This window comes from Sprattus sprattus, assembly GCF_963457725.1.
Source record: "Sprattus sprattus genome assembly, chromosome: 19".
Taxonomy (NCBI): Eukaryota; Metazoa; Chordata; class Actinopteri; order Clupeiformes; family Clupeidae; genus Sprattus; species Sprattus sprattus.
In genome coordinates, this window is record NC_137917.1 from 19,893,455 (window position 1) to 19,906,567 (window position 13,113).

At 39.5% G+C, this 13,113-nt stretch overlaps 1 pseudogene across 1 annotated transcript; it reads left to right on the plus strand.

Moving 5' to 3' along the window:
- The first annotated feature begins 11,547 nt into the window (after positions 1 to 11,547).
- LOC308380582 (prostate-associated microseminoprotein-like) lies at positions 11,548 to 12,623 on the plus strand (annotated as a pseudogene). Its single transcript has 3 exons — positions 11,548 to 11,666; positions 12,118 to 12,226; positions 12,455 to 12,623. The product of its transcript is annotated as a prostate-associated microseminoprotein-like (transcript).
- The last annotated feature ends 490 nt before the right edge of the window (positions 12,624 to 13,113 follow it).

Below are 13,113 nucleotides of genomic sequence, written 5' to 3' on the forward strand. Positions count from 1 at the left end.
CTCACACTCACACTCACACTCACACACACACATTCAACAGCCGACTGCATGTGAGAGGATACTTGCAGTAATGGTGTGGAGTGTGGCACTCACAGTTGTGGCTCTTTTTTTCATCTCCCTGTGTAGATGACGAGCAGAGTAAAGAGGACGAAGGAGATGACCTGAAACAGAAGATCACAATGGAAGTGGAAAAGGACTCCAGTGAAGTGAAACTGAACATGAGAGGCAATATTTATATTTTCACGTTTCTTTTTTTGTCAATGGCTGGTCAAGCCAGGCTATCTTAGCGGTGTTGAAGCACCACGGTTTGCATAAATAGTGTCCATCTGAATGAACTTGTCCCCCTTCCCTCTCGTTCTCACAGTTTGTTTGCGTACTGACAACACACACTGTATATAAACAACAAAAAAGTGTTCGATGTTGAATGTTATGTTGTTTGATACATTAATGGGATTCGTATGTTAAAGAGGGAGAGAGAAAGACCCATTCACACTTTACCTTTCAAAGTTACTGTGCGCGTTACCAACTGCCAGGTGAAAAAATGCATTCCTGTGCCTTGTTGCGTGGCTGTATCTGTGTGTGTGTGTGTGTGTGTGTGTGTGTGTGTGTGTGTGTGTGTGTGTGTGTATGTGTGTGTGTACATTACATGCAACGATCTGTAGATTGTCCATATAGCCCACTTAGTCACTGCCCAGTGTCCACGATATATCTTTGCCATGATGTACAGTATATTGCTGCAAGAGCTGTGGTATGTATTTTTCTAGTATTTTCCTTATATTTAATTTTTTTTTGGGGGGGACAAAGCAAATCATTTTATTAAATGTGTGTGTCGTATATTTAACCCAAATATACACATTGGTGCCAGTCTTATCTTTTGTGACTTAATAACTGTGATTTTCTGACTCAGCCTATTTCTGTTGTTTTAAAGTGGTCATTGACCCCGTCCTTGCTATGGTCAGTTCATACTTCAGCTTCACACTTCTCACTTGAGACATCCTCTTTTTTAGGAGCTGCACTCCAAACCTTATTCTTAATATTCCTGAAATCGCTTATTTCATAACTTGATGACCTAATTGGTGTTTGGGAATTTGGGTTAGTCTGAGTTAGTTTGTGTTACTTGAGTTTGTCAGGTTCAGTACCAGCTGGTTCCCTCTCTCTGTGTCCAATGTCCACACGTTCACTCGTATCGACAGATCATAGGCCTCGACCTTCTCCCTGTCATTTCTCATCATCCTCACTCCGTTGCCTCGGTGACCGTTGGTGTGTAGTCACGGCGACCCTATGGCTGACCAATCAGGGAGCCACTGGAAGACAAAAGCAATTGGATGCTGTTTGCCAAGAAAGGAAACGCCACCAGTCTCTTTTGTTTTGTTGAAGTAATTGTTTATAAATTGAATGTGGTTTTTGGATATATTTTGTTCTCACTTTTCCTTATGATTGTAAAACCTGAAGAAATAAAGAAATATATGGAGAAAATATGGAGATGCTACTTACTTTATATAGAAACAAAAACACTGCAAATCAAATCAAACCTTTTTAGAAACACATCTATAAACTTCTCTGTAAATCACAGATTTCCTTATCAAACATGTTTTCACTCATTCTTATGATTATGACTGGTTTTACTGAATACATTGACGTGATAAAAAAATATCATCTATATTCTGGACAGTGAAGTATCAAGGACCAAATATGCACACTTAACTGGCAATGATTTTGATACGCCTCCCATTGGTTGAATCCCAGATATTCTGATATTATTATTTCAGCATTTTAAAGAAATAACTATATTGGCATTTTTTTCATATACTTACTTACTTAGTATAAGTAAGAGAGCATGAGTCAACATCATAAACAATTTTATTTAAAGAATAAAGCACTGCAGAGAAGCATTTATATTTGCATTTTTAGAATTATTCAGTTAACAGTTTTATCAAAAGCAACTTACTGAAGAGTATACTCCTATTAAAAATGCCAACTCCTAACACTGCAAACATTTAAATCTTGTGTTTTGTCTGACAACATATTTTTTCTTACCGGGATTTTTTTATGTTAGAGCATTTCACTTGTTTCAAGTGTTTCAGTCCTTAATTATCTTAATAAGGTATAATAATAATAATAATAAAAATAATGGATTTTATTTGTATAACACACTTTAAAATACAAAGAGGTCTCAAGGTGCAGGCAATCACGACAACAATAATGCAAAGTAACAAAAGTGCTAATGAAGTGCAGAAAATAGGATAATATCAAATACAAAAAAGATAACAAATGAATTTAAAGTAATTAGTAAGATTATAATGGGATTGAATAATATGTATTAAAAACAGGGTCATTTCGGACAGAGAAATTAAAACAATGCATTCTAAAAACAACACAGAAAAGAAACTAAAACAGAAACCAGGACTTAAGGTGAAGGCAGAGATAAATAAATGGGGGTATTATAACTTTTTACTGAGATTTTATTACTGGCTTTGAGCAAGTTAATGCTTGAAACTAGTTTGATCACCACTGACAAGTACACAAAATCAAGATAAATGTACTTGTTTTTAGTCTGGGTTCTTTTAAAAGTCAAATTTTCCTGTTCTATTGGCAGAGAATTTAGCTTATTGTAATATATCCCCCATTTTTTTAGTATTTTTCCATGGATATTACATTTGATGTGTGTGTGTGTATGTGTGTGTGTGTGTGTGTGTAAGAGAGAGAGACATAGAGTGAGTGTGTGAGAGAGAGTATGTGTGTGTGAGAGAGAGAGTAGGTGTGTGTGTGTGTGTGTGAGAGAGAGAGCGTGGGTGTTTGTGTGTGTGTGTGTGTGTGTGTGTGAGAGAGAGAGAGAGAGAGAGAGAGAGAGAGTAGGTGTGTGTGTGTGTGTGTGTGTGTGTGTGTGTGTATGTGTGAGACAGTGAGAGAGAAAGTGAGTGAGTAAGTGTGTGTGTGTGTGTGTGTGTGTGTGCATGTGTGTGGTGTGTGTCTGTGTGTGTGTGTGTGTGTGTGTGTGTGTGTGTGTGTGTGTGTGTGTCCTGCTCCTGTCCTATCCTCGTTCTTACCCCACCCCACTTCATTCCCCCATGTTTTCTCTCTGCCGATGACAGTGCTACCCCCAGGCTGGCAATTAGGGCCTGGATCCGAGGCCCGCTCTTCCGCCCTAGCTCATCCAGAAGGTCATCCAGAAGGGCGTCCATTACAGTGGGACTGTGGGTTCAGGGCAGAGGGAGGGAAAGAGGGAGGGAGAGAGGGAGGGAGAGAGAGAGGGAGGGAGAGGGGGACGGAGGTTTAGAGACAGAAAGTCGTAGGGGGGGGAGAAAGTTTAGCCCATCACCGTTTGGCTTCTACTTTCACTATAACACTACAGCGCTTACATAACGGTCAAATTTATCTGATTATGATTTCGGAAATGAAGCTTCAAACCGTATGACAGTGATGAGTAATTCAAATAGATGTCCCTGAGCCGATGCTTAATGCTTTAAACTTCTTTCAAAAGACAATCCCTTACCAAAAGTGAGTTCTGCCAAACTGAACTGAGGTGAAATTGCCTCAGTGAAACAGCAGTGGAAAGAGGACTAGACTATTGGACTATTTAATAAAATGATTTGCTTTGTCCCAAAAAAAATAATTAAATATAAGGAAAATTCTAGAAAAATACATATCACAGCTCTTGCAGCAATATACATCATGGCAAAGATATATCGTGGACACTGGGCAGTGACTAAGTGGGCTATATGGACAATCAACAGATCGTGACTCATTGCATGTAATGTGCGCAGACACACACTCACACAGATACATCCACGCAACAAGGCACAGGAATGCATTTTTTGCCACCTGCTGTGTGGCCCAGGGAGTAACACTCAAATAAAACTCAAAACGACTGATGTCTTAGAAATCTGACAGCAGTTTTAGACAGGCAGACTCACATACAAAGAGTTTAATAAAACATTTTAACAAGTTTAGATGTTGAAACTTTTCTTTCTCTCAGAGCGTTTAATATCTAGGCACTTGTTGCCTTATATGTGTGACAAATATTTCTGCCGGTGTCAAAATAAAGATTTAATGGCAGTGACTCAGGAGTGATTCTCGACACGATCACGGAGCAACTTTTGGATTGAGGGAAAGGACTTGAGGCCTGTGTCCATTTTTGAGTCTCTTTTTCTTTCTTTATGTTATTCCTAATAAGATCTTGTTGTGGTGGATACTTGACAACAGATACAGTAAGAGCCACCATTTGCCCTGTAAGAATGTAAAATGTTGATCCTTAGTGGCTGGCAAAGCAGCATACACACTTACAAGGTCATATTCATAGTCTCAGTCTTAGTCATAATTTTACCACTGTTATACTATCAATACTGTTCATACTCCATATATCTTATTTCATATATATATACTTATTTATATATTACCACTATACATATGTACATACTCTGCACTTTACTGCTTTTTTGCACTTCTGGTTAGATACAAAACTGCATTTCGTTGTCTCAGTACTTGTACTCCATGTGCTATGACAATAAAGTTGAATCTAGTCTAATCTAATAACCTCATAACCTAGACACAGCAGTCTTCCTGGCATACGTTGTTTATAAGTTTATAAGGGTTGGTCTCATGCTGATGTTTTTAGTTGGAATTTAGTTATACTGTTGGAATTGGATTGTATGGCTGTTTAAAGGTCTGTACATCTCAATAAATGTATGTTAATAAACCTGCAACTTAAAAGATTTTTCTTATAATATAATAAATAATAATAATTTCGTATAAATGATGAAAGTGAATTGAAGAAGTGAAGTAACTGGCTGCAATAGATGGTATAAAGTCTTATCTCATCTTGCATACAGACACAACTTACACCATACAGTTTAACTTTGTGTTTTAAAAACATTATTTTGAAATGGATGACAACCTTGTAAATCTGAAAAGTTTTTCCATTTAGTTTTGCTTTGTTTCATTTGAAGGATGTCATCCTAAACATAAGAAAAACATCTTATGTTACACTGATAAAAACAAGGACAGGCAGGCATATTTCAGACTTTTGAAAGCAGTTATTATGATTCTGACATTTTAAATATTTAGATATGATTTGTTTTTAATTAAATATTTTCATGATGCCTTCACGAAAAAGACATTACAATCATTGACAAGGTGACAAAACCAGTGTCTGTCTTTACAAACAGAATGTTATACTAAATAAAAGAATCTTATTTTTAATGTGTATGTAAAAAAAGTATGGGCTTTGGTGCGTAATGTGCTTATGTGTGTGAGTGGAGGGGGGCATTCTGACGTGTGTGTGTGTGGGGTGGGGGAGGGGGGCGGGGATTCTGACATGTGTGTGTGTGTTTGAAGAGATTGTCCTTTTACCCCAAATGGGAGCTGGAGCACATGTAGTAACAAAGGTCACCTTCAGAGCTGCATGGGGTTTCATGTCTGTATGGACGTGCGTGTGTGAGTGTGTGTGTGTGTGTGTGTGAGTGGAGTATCACCAGATCAGGACCCTGTCATGGCCAGCCCAATTTCGAGACCTGAATCCCATAAAAAAAACTCTGAAATGTGATCAAGAGGAAGCTGGGTGGTCACAAGCCATGAAAAGAAGCCGAGCTGCTTGAATTCTTGCGCCAGGAGTAGCATAAAGTCACCCAACGGCAATGTGAAAGACTGGTGGAGAGCATGCCAAGACACATGAAAGTTGTGATTTTAATTCAAGGTTATTCCACCAAATATTGATTTCTGAACTCTTCCTAAGTTAAAGCATTAGTATTGTGTAGTTTAAAAATGAATATGAGCTTGTTTTCTTTGCATTATTCGAGATCTGAAGACACTGCATCTTTTTTGCTATTTTGACCAATTGTCATTTTTCTGCAAATAAATGATCTAAATGACAATATTTTTATTTGAAATTTGGTAGGAATGTTGCCAGTAGGTTATAGAATAAAACAAAAATGTACATTTTACTTTAACACATACCAATAAATAGTAAAACCAGAGAAACTGATCATTTTGAAGTGGTCTCTTAATTTTTTCCGCAGCTGTATATGTGGTCTGACATTTGACAAAATGGTATGTCTATTTAGCTTTTACTCTTTACAAGACATGTATGTAACATGCCTGCCCTAAACTCTGTCAAAAACGATTGCTTTCACCACATAGAAGTGCATTAGGCGTAAGCAACAGATACAGAAAAAAATGTATAAGCATCATTGCTCACCAGACGTCATCCCTCTCACTGTATGAGGGCACTGTCTCCGATGACACACTGGTAGTATAGGATGACATTACTGACGTGAATAAGCCAGCAAAATGATAACACATCGCCCTGTTTTCCTCTGTATTCCTACTTTCTTGTGAGTATTAGCATTTTTGGTCAAGGCATCTGACTGGAAAAAAATCTAAAAAATGCCTTTGGGGACAAATAAAGATATATTTATACTCTATTTATATCTATTTAGTACTATATGGTGTCTTAAGGGGACTGGATTTTGGTGCATCAGTGGGGTATGGGAGACTTGGCAGAATGTCCAATTGACTCATCACCTCATCATAAACCACATTCAAAGACAGAGGACCTGAAGGCCTTCTGAATGTATGACCATAAACATTTTATAAAATTCCTTCTTTTACTTCATTTAATCAGATGATGGCGTGTATATGTAGTGTGTGCTTATATAAACCATAAACCAAAATGCTAATCTCCACTAATCTACTAATCTACTCCGATCTGCTAATATACACTAATCTAATCTACTAATCTTGCTTTTCAATACATGGCTTCGATATGCTTTCAGTGCAACAGTTAACAGGGCAGGTGAACTGCTGTAGTCGGAGTGACCACTCATAAAAAAACAAACTGGTTAAAATAATAATAGTTGTTCACAGTAATGATGAAGACTAGATACAAAGATTAACATTGCGATACTTCTGTTAAAACCTATGAGGCCTATAGCTATTACTGTAGTGTTGCTACAGTATAGCCCTGATATAATATGGCAGAGCACACACTGACATTGAAGACTGAGTTCGGCGAGTGACCGACCCCACTGTGTCGCTCAGAGCATGGGTGAGTGTCAAATCAGTTCTATTGATCTGCCTAATGCGAGAGGAAGGGCTGCGGGCACCGTGATCAATACTTTCTTAATTAGCCCATAAGCGAACACGAGCGTGTGTGTGTGTGGTTTGAGAGTTACCGCTGACAGGGGTGTATATATATCCCTGTCCCATCTCTAGCTCTTCACACACTTACATGCTCAGACTCCACTCATACTGACACTTGACAGCACATTCACACTCACACACACACACACACACACACACATACACGCACTCTCTCTCTCCAGCACACATACATACACACACACACACACATTCACTTAGACCTCATAACAGTGTGTTTAATAATACAAACACACACTCTCTACATACAAACATTAGTGTACACATACTCTTTCACAGTGTAGAGGACACAACCTAGAGCTGTGACAGGTTCTGGATATTTAAGTCAGTTTATGTATTAGATCAGATCTGATTCCTAGCTCAACAAACGAGGGGGACTGAATCATTGTCACATTGAGGCACTGGAGACGGCGGTATAGAGTCCTGGACAAGCTGTAAGTATTTGCTTAGTTTTGTTCCCATCTGTCTTTTGAAGTTTTGTTCCTCTTAGTCAGGTTCAGCTGTGGTGTATTTCTAGTTGTGTTTCTGTGACCGGGCATCAACTTCCCTCCAAGGAATTCAACATTTGTTTTTTCTTCCCTCCAACAAATTGAACAGATGCTCTGTACCGTTATAAGCGACTTGGTATTTTCAGTGGAGAGGAGGAAACTTTCCTCTCGTTTCTGAGAGCGCCAGTTTCCACACTGGTTCTGATGGACTTGCTCTTGTCTTTCAGGTACAGACGTGTACAACTGTGTGTGGGGTCCATCAAACTGGCTGTGCGCTGTGTGATATGTTTGATATTCGGTTGTTCTCCTACATATCAAGTCAACTAAATATCAAACATATTCTTACAGAGCCCAGCATCTTTCTACAAGCCTCACCACCAAGAGAGGAAGAGAGAGACAGAGAGAGGATGTTGACTGTGAAATCTGCCATATTGATGTTAAAAGTGTTTATCTTTCCAGTAGAAATATGAATCTCATGTGTGTGATTTTAAGAACTTTGTTGCACGTGGTCATTTGCCAGAATTATAGCCATCTTGGCCTACCAGCGATGTCAATAATCTGCCAGTAATGCCTTGCTTTGGCCCTTTGTCTTTTTGTGTATTGGTGGAAGAGGTTAACATTTCTTTGATGATCAATAAATGTACAGAGAGATTAGTGGAGGAAGGCATGCTTTCAAATGATCACTTCAGCTGAGGCCTGGTGAGTCAAGCAGCCTCTCTGTCTCCCTCTACCTTAATGTTTCACTGAAACAGGAATTTAATTTCACAGTCAGTCTAATTTTATCCACAGTTACACACTTCTAATGTTTTATTGGTTCACAGAAATATATAATGTTATGTAAATCTTATTTGATTCTGTTATTAAACATTAGAAATACAAATGTATTTTATTATTTGTCAGAATATTCTAAATAACCGCAAATCATAAATTGAAATTAATAATCTCAAACACTTCACTATACTTCAATTCCTGCATATGGAAACATGTATATTTCAATGACTGATTTTTCTAGCAGACAATCCCCTACATGATCTTGTCACTCCTGTCTCCTGTTTTTAACCCTTCGTCCCTGCTTTCAATTCCTTGGCGTCATGCTATCTGTCTCTCTTTCGCTCTCTGTGTGACTGTCTCTCTGACTGTCCTCATTACCAGTGTCCCTTAGTCTAACTTAAATGTATATCTGCTGGGAATACTACCTTAAAGGATAGGGAATATCTGCTGGGAATCCTACCTTAAATGATAGGGAATATCTGCTGGGAATCCTACCTTAAAGTATAGTGAATATCTGCTGGGAATCCTACCTTAAGGGATAGGGAATATATGCTGGGAATCCTACCTTAAAGGATAGTGAATATCTGCTGGGAATCCTACCTTAAAGGATAGTGGATATCTGATGGGAATCATACCTTAAAGGATAGTAAATATCTGCTGGGAATCCTACCTTAAACTATAGTAAATAGAAGGTAATATCTGAATCAACAAGATTGTGTTTCTGTGAGTGCTGTGCTCAGTGTGCAAGTGTGAATGGATGTTTGTCTGTGGTGACTCACACATACAGTACATACATACATACATACATACATACACACACACACACAACTATCTATACACACAGATACAGACGAAGACACACACACAGATGCACATATTTGCTATCCATAAACACAGACACCAACAAAGACACACATATACACACACACACTTAGACAAAGGGTCATAACCTGGCCCTTTGCCCGCCGGACTCCTGGGTTCCTTCAGTTCCTGTAAAACGGTCTATTTATTCCACTGTTACATGTCTCACACAAATGTTCATCATACTAAATCGAAAAACCTCAAGGCAGTAAATGCTGCGTTCTCGTCTTTCCCCCAGTCTTTGTTCTAATGCGACTATGATTCAGCTCGCCCCCTGCCGTGACCTAACTCAGTGTGTAATAATACGCTTCGTGCCACACACGCCATTGAAACTGTTGCATAAAGGCGCAAAATGTGAATTTACACTAAGACACTTCATTTACATGATTATGGTGACTGTGCAGTCAAGCAAGCCCGAGGATTCGTTTCCGTTTTGTTAATTCATAAGAGCACGTGTAAAAGAGAGAGAGAGAGAGAGAAAAAGAGCGAGAGAGAGAGAGACAGACAGACAGAGAAAGACTTCTCTTTCCCTCTACAACTAAATATCATCATGGCATGATTCAAGTTTTCACTTTTCACTTGGTTGGAGTGGTGTCTCTTGGCAAACTCCTAATATAAACATAAATCTGGGGAATCTGCACTGGTAATTGGTTCTGAAGTTGATCACCAGGGGGTGCTATAACAGATGCCTGGAACATTAAGAGCTTTCAGGCTCTTATCACTACCCACAAGGTAGAGTTTACAAGTGACGGACAGGAAATGGCAAACACACACATACACACATGCAGAGTATACGCTGCAAAGTAATGCAAACACAGAGCTGATGAGAAGATAAAGTTCCCCTTTTGAGTAAACAGGTAAACACACGCAATACACCTCCTGTCACAATGAACACATTAATGCTTAAATAGGGGAGCACACACTCTGCAGATAGTCTGATAAGCAGTGATTACGCATATTACACAGTGATTTACATGGATAAGCTCCTGTTGAATAGATATGCAGACATGGGCTTACACACCACACACACACACATACACAAACACATACACACACACCAATTTAAAATTTTGCTAATGAAATCACTCAGTCCAAGCATTAATAAGACGTATTTCCTGTTAAATTAACTGCACATGATGTTAATTTTTATAACATTTGTTTAAACAAAATGTTATGTAACAACTTCAAGCCACATACACATCATTTTTTTTGTTCTATATGATTTTGATAATACTGCTAGACTTGCAGAAAACAACAGAAGACACACACACACACACACACACACACACACACACACACACACACACACACACACACACACACACACACAGCAATAAGGCCATTCACCCATTCAATCTATTCAGCTCATCAGGCTCACATTATCACTCCCAAACACACTGTGTACACAAGCAAACAAACACAGTGCTTTTGGGTAGCTGGAGTAGTGGTGTGTGTGTGTGTGTGTGTGTGTGTGTGTGTGTGTGTGTGTGTGTGTGTGTGTGTGTGTGTGTGTGTGTGTGTGTGTGTGTGTGTGTGTGTGTGTGTGTGTGTGTGTGTGTGTGTGTGTGTGTGTGTGTGTGTGTGTGTGTATGTGTGTTTGTGCGTGCGTGCGTGTGTCTGTGTGTGTGTGTGTGTGTGTGTGTGTGTGTGTCTGTGTGTGTGTGTGTGTGTGTGTGTGTGTGTGTGTGTGTGTGTGTGTGTATGTGTGTGTGTGTGTGTGTGTGTGTGTGTGTGTGTGTCCAAGTGAGGGAGGGGGGCACAGACACAGAGGTATAAATATGGAAGACACTAGAGGAAATCATCACATCACAGCAAGAGAGGGGAAAGAGCAGAAGCGTGCGACAGAAAGAGACGGAGGAAAAAAAGTGTGACCTTTGAAGGACACGTGGAGGATAGAGAGACGAAGAAGACGACCAAAGAGAAGGACGCAATAGAGACAGAGGGATCAGAATAGGAGGAGAGGGCACTGAAAGGGAAGACTTACTGCAATCAAATCCATCTTAAGGTGAGACATGATATTCACACCTCACCCTTGTGAGATCAAAAGAAATGCATTTCCTTAAAAATAAATGATGTATAGAATATCTGAGTGTTGAGGTAAAAAAAAAATCAATTTGAAAAATGTGCTCAAATTATTGCACATCCAAAAATACTCTCACTGTTAAGTACATTCTTCTAATTTTGGGGGATTAAGGTACTTACCCAGGACAGCCCAACCATTTCTTCCTCTTTGTGTTTTTATGAATTGTGTGTTCTGCTTTGTCAGGTAACCATGTTTGGAGCTCACATAAACACGGCAAAGGACTCTCCTATTTGGTGCCCTCCTTGTGAGTGTGCTCACGCCATGCCTCTCTGTCTCTAGAGGAGGAGAGTGCTACTTCAACACCAAAGGTATTAACCCACACACACACACACACACACACACTCATAGATTTAATGTGGCTCCACAGGTGACTTACCATGTAACAAGTGAAACCTTTCTGATTAATTCCTAGTAAGAGTTTATGCTTTCCTGTGTGTGTATGTGTCTGTGTGTGTGTGTGTGTGTGTGTATGTGTGTGTGTGTGTGAGAGAGAGAGAGAGAGAGAGAGAGAGAGAGCGTAAGTGAGTGTGTGTGTGTGTGTGTGTGTGTGAGTGTGTGTGCTAGAGAGAGAGAGAGAGAGTAAGTGAGTGTTAGTGAGTAGGAGAGAGAGGGTAAGTGAGTGTGTGTGTGTGTGAGAGAGAGAGAGAGAGAGAGAGAGTAAGTGTGTGTGTGTGTGTGTGCGAGAGAGAGAGAGAGAGAGAGAGAGAGAGAGTATTGTATTGTATTTAACAAAAACCCTGTATTGTATGTGTGCTGCAGGAAGCTGTGAGTTCCAGGGAAAAGAATATGGTATAGGAGAAAGCTGGATTAATACAGACTGCTACCAGTGTATATGCATGGAACCGTTTGGAGTTGGCTGCTGTGAAGAGTGAGTCCTCATCATCCATCAATGCATGCACAAGACACACACACTAAACCACTCATAAGGTCTTGTGTGCATTTGATTTGATTAATATAGAGACTAGAGATTAATATAGAGACTCAGTTTTAGGAATGGTGAACAAGAGTGCAAACATTTGTGGATTCTGCAAGCATATTTCCATTACTCCATTGCATTACATATTAACCTAAGTGTGAGCTTTCCTTTCCCCCACAGTGGCTCACAACCTGTGGACTACCCACACTGGTGTGAAGTCATCAGGAAGCCAGACTCCTGCATCAGTGTGGCAGTGATGCGGGCCAATCACAAGCTTCCCTGCCTCTTCGGAAAGTGGGGTAGACTGCGAGGTGAGAGCTGGAAGACAGACAATGACCCCATGTTCTAAGCTACTCACACCTGACAGCCTGTGATACAGCCAATACCGTCAAGATTCGTGCAAGAAGTGACAAGCGCACAAGAAAGCCTCGGATGAAAAGATTTGCACACACACAACTGCAGCTATTTGTTGAATATTTTACTGGTTGTCATAATAATATTTTCAGTGTAACATGGCTTAAATGAATCACTATGAAATCCAATGTGTCCGAATTATTGATTGGTTAAATAAAAAGATGTTTCATTACTAAGGAAATTGCTACTCTTTTACTCCTTTGCTTTTATTTTGTAATGAAATATTTCCAGGGCCATGCTAGGGCTTTTACTTTGAAAAAGTTGTAAGATCCGTAGCTCTATTTCGATTGAAAAAGTGTCCTTGGTAAGTGTGGGGAAATTACACAGGGGCAAACTGTATCTTTCTCGGGGTAATACACTTACATATCTTAAATGTTGCCATCCTATTTCCACCAGACCAAGAAATGATCTAGCCTGTTTGTCTG